Source organism: Tripterygium wilfordii, chromosome 21 (assembly GCF_013401445.1).
Source record: "Tripterygium wilfordii isolate XIE 37 chromosome 21, ASM1340144v1, whole genome shotgun sequence".
Lineage (NCBI taxonomy): Eukaryota > Viridiplantae > Streptophyta > Magnoliopsida > Celastrales > Celastraceae > Tripterygium > Tripterygium wilfordii.
Genome location: NC_052252.1, coordinates 12,425,230 through 12,429,947, shown reverse-complemented (window position 1 = coordinate 12,429,947; position 4,718 = coordinate 12,425,230). Strand labels below are relative to the sequence as shown.

General features: G+C 41.6%; 1 pseudogene; it reads left to right on the top strand.

The window, feature by feature from the left end:
* Positions 1-4,144: 4,144 nt before the first annotated feature.
* On the top strand, positions 4,145-4,244 carry LOC119990255 (annotated as a pseudogene).
* The last annotated feature ends 474 nt before the right edge of the window (positions 4,245-4,718 follow it).

Sequence of the window (4,718 nt, the reverse complement as noted above, 5' to 3'; positions counted from 1 at the left end):
AGGGTCCCATGAAATCAATGGCCCAACAATCAAAAATTTCCAAGATGTTAATGGGTTGGAGGGGCATCATCTCACGTTTTCCTAAATTACCTAATCTTTGGCAATTGTCACAAGATAGGCAATAAGCATGGACATCTTTGTGCAAAGAAGGCCAATATAAGCCACTTTGAAGAATTTTGGCCGCGGTCTTTTTGGAGGAAAAATGGCCTCCACAAGCATATTTATGGCAAAAGGCCATGACACTTTCAAATTCATTATTGGGGATGCACCTCCGAATCACTTGATCGGAACAATACTTGAACAAATAGGGGTCATCCCAAAAGAAGTTTCGCACATTGCGAAGAAATTTGGATCTATCAATCTTGCTCCAATGAGATGGCATGTTTCCGGTTACCAAAAAGTTGGCAATGTCCGCATACCATGGAGTCAATTTAGAAGAGATGGCATGAGTGAAGAGGAGCTGTTCATCCGGAAAATGCTCATTGATGGGTATGCCGTGTGAAATCAAATTTTGTCCGGGAAGTCTAGATAAATGGTCGGCTACTACATTCTCCACTCCTTTCTTATCTTTAATTTCAAGGTCAAATTCTTGAAGTAAGAGAATCCATATTAACAACCTAGGCTTGGCATCCGCTTTTGAAAGTAAATACTTTAAAGCCGCATGGTTGGTAAAGATGATGACTTTCGAGCCAACCAAATAAGACCTAAACTTGTCCAAGGCAAAGACTATAGCTAGTAATTCCTTTTCGGTGGTGGTATAATTCACTTGAGCATCATTCAAGGTCTTACTAGCATAGTATATAACATGAACATTTTTCTCTTTTCTTTGTCCTAGAACCGCCCCAACCGCCACATCACTTGCATCACACATGAGTTCAAAGGGCATACTCCAATCGGGAGTTTGCATAATGGGTGCGGTGGTGAGGGCACCTTTCAAATCATCAAAGGCTTTTTGACATTGTGGTGTCCATTCAAAAGAGACATCTTGAGCAAGCAAGTTACTTAAAGGTTTGGCAATGGCACTAAAAGAATTGATAAACCTTCTATAGAAACCCGCATGACCCAAAAAAGATCTCACATCTTTAACACATGTAGGGGGAGGTAACTTGTGAATTAATTCAATTTTTGCCTTGTCAACCTCTATCCCTTTGGATGACACAATGTGTCCCAATACAATTCCATGTGTCACCATGAAATGACACTTTTCCCAATTGAGAACCAATTGGCTCTCCTCACATCTTTTTAATACACTTGCCAAATTAGCAAGGCATTGATCATAGGTATCTCCATAAACCGAGAAATCATCCATAAAGACCTCCACAATTTTCTCAACCATGTCACTAAAGATACTCATCATGCACCTTTGAAAGGTAGCCGGAGCATTGCATAACCCAAAAGGCATGCGTCTATAAGCAAAAGTTCCAAATGGACATGTGAATGTGGTCTTATCTTGGTCTTCTAAGGCAATCTCTATTTGATTATATCCAGAATACCCATCAAGGAAGCAATAATAGGCTCTACCCGCTACTCTCTCAAGGACTTGATCAAGAAAGGGTAAGGGGAAATGGTCTTTTCGAGTAACCATATTGAGTCTACGGTAGTCAATGTACATACGCCACCCGGTTTGAATTCGAGTGGGAACCAATTCGTTCTTGTCATTCTTAACTACCGTAACTCTGGACTTTTTGGGGACCACTTGGGTAGGAGATACCCATTTGGAATCCGCGATGGGATAAATGATCCCCGCGTCAAGCAATTTTAACACCTCCCCCCTAACTACTTCCTTCATGTTCGGATTTAAACGTCTTTGCATTTGTCTAACGGGCTTAGCTTCCTCTTCCATGTAAATCCTATGAGTACAAACCAAAGGACTAATACCCTTCAAATCAGCAATTGTCCAACCTATTGCTCTTCTATACCTTTGCAAAACTTGAACAAGTTTCTCTTCTTGGGGAGAAGTAAGTAAGGAAGATATCACAACGGTGTATGACTCATTCTCACCCAAAAACACATATTTAAGCTCACTTGGTAAGGGTTTCCTTTCCGGTGTTGGTGGATGCTCTAGCGATGATTCAAGCTTAGTCTTGGAAGGTTCTAATTCCTCAATGGGTGGGTTGAATCGTCCTACGCTATGAATAGGTAAAGACTCTAAAACCTCATTAATCTCCTCTTCCTCAACTAAAAATTGACTACCTTTTTCGTTCAAAGCTAGCACACCTTCTACCGAATCCCTAGCAAGAGTTTTCTCTAAGTTCTCCTCAACATATGAATGGATCCAATCTACTTCTCTAATGTCTTCAAACTCTCCCATTTGCTTAGACACATTAAAGATGTTCATCTCCGCAGTCATATTCCCAAAAGATAGCACCATGACACCATTCCTACAATTGATCAAAGCATTGGAGGTTGCTAGGAAAGGTCTACCTAAAAGGACCGAAATTGGTTTGCTAAAGCTAGGGAGGGGTTGGGTATCTAAAAACACAAAGTCAACCGGGAAGTAGAATTCATCCACTTGAACTAGTACATCTTCCACTATTCCCCTAGGAATCTTTACGGATCTATCCGCTAGTTGCAAGGTAATTCTTGTAGGCTTAAGCTCACCTAACCCCAATTGTTGATAGACCGAGTATGGAAGGAGATTAACACTAGCACCTAAATCCAACAATGCTTGCTCAATCCTATGGTTCCCTATGACTATTGGAATGGTAGGGCAACCGGGATCCTTATATTTAGGTGGAGTGGTGGCTTGTAAAATGGAGCTTGCTTGCTCCGTAAGAAAAGCCTTCTCCTTCACATTCAATTTTCGTTTCACGGTACACAAATCCTTGAGGAACTTTGCGTACGAGGGAACTTGTTTGATGGCATCTAGAAGAGGTATGTTCACTTTCACTTGTTTGAAAAGTTCAAACATCTCTTTGTGTAGAGCCTCATTGGTTTTCTTCCCTAATCGGTGAGGAAATGGTGGCCTTGGGATACACTCTCTATCCTTAGACGTGCCTACCCTTGTCCTATGTGATTGCCCCCTCACATTTTTCTGAATTTCTCGATGAAGTGTCCGGACAATCCAAAATAGGTGTCCGAACACTTGCACCTAGTGAATCATTTTCCTGCACAATTTTCTCCAAACTCTCTTCCTTTCCACTATTTCCTTCGTCCTTTTTCTCCACTCTATCACCAAAATTCTGCACATCATCACTTTGATCAACATTCTCATTTGGTATGGGTCTATCCACAATGCGTCCATTCCTCAAAGTGAGGATGGATTGGGCTTGTTCATGTCCACTTGCCCCCCCCACTAGTAGATTCTAGCACATTGGCTTGTTTGGATGGATTGGGGTATGGTTGAGCTGGGAATTTACCCTTCTCATATGTGGTGAGAGCTTGGGTGACCTTAGTGATTTGACTCTTAATATCCTCAATAGCCCTATTGGTTTGTTCTTGGAATTTGGTGGCCTTTTGATTCTCCCCTATTTGAGCTTGTATGAAAATGTTAAGAGTGTCTTCAAGAGACCTCTTAGGAGGTGGAATGTAAGGTTGTGGAGGTGGTTGTGCAACACTTGGAGGAGGCAATTGTTGTTGGGGTGGATTGGGGAGTGATTGGGATTGAGCATTCCCATCATTCCTCCACCCAAAGTTTGGGTGATTCCTCCAAGGGTAATTCTCATTGTACGAATTGTTGCCTTGGTGATTGGTAGGGTAGGGCTTCCTAAAGTTCTGAGAATTGTTCCCATTGTAACCTTGCCCAAATAGGACTTCCTTACAAGCCGGTAAGGCATTATACTCATCCGTCCTATGATCCCTACTTTCACACAAAGTACAAGCAACTTGGTCATCAACACCAACCACATTTATAGGGGCCTTTTGTGACTCTAAGGACTCCAATTTCTTGGACAACAAAGCAAGTTTAGCATGCACATCATCATTTTCATTCAACACAAACTTGCCACTAGAGCTTGGCATAACATCATGTCGGGTTAGTGGAGGAGCTTCCCAAGATCGGGATTCCTCCGCCAACCCATCAAAGAAAGTGAATGCCTCATTGGCATCCCTATTCAAAAAATCACCTTGAGTCATAGTGGAAACCAATTTCTTCAAAGATGGAGTCAAAGATTTGTGGAAGAAATTCACAATTTGAAATTTTTGAAATCCATGGTGAGGACACATAAACAACAAATCCTTAAACCTCTCCCAAGCTTGGAAGAAAGTTTCATGTTCTTTGCAATGAAAATTCATGATTTGTGTTTGATAAGAAATGGTACGGTGGGAAGGAAAATATTTGTTGAGAAATTCTTCTTGCATTGCCGCCCAAGTCGCAATGGATTGGGGGCGCAAGTTCTCAAACCATTGTTTTGCATGATCCTTCAAAGAGAATGGAAAAAGTTTGAGTCTCAAAATTTCTTGTGTGCATGTAACATCACCAAAAGTAGTACACACCGATTCAAAATCACGCACATGTGAATATGGTCGTTCCGATTCCATTCCATGGAATTTGGGAATCATTTGGAACATTGATGGTTTAAGGCTCACATTTTGTTGGTTCGGTGGCATGATGATGCAAGAAGGTTGAGTTTGCCTTGCGGGATGCGTGAGCTCCCTCAAAGTGCGATGCTCTTGGGCATGAATGTACTCCACAGGAGGAGGTGCATGTAAATTTTGTCCGAAGGGAGCATATTGTGGCACTTATGGCATTTGATAATACATAGGATGCACAAAATTAT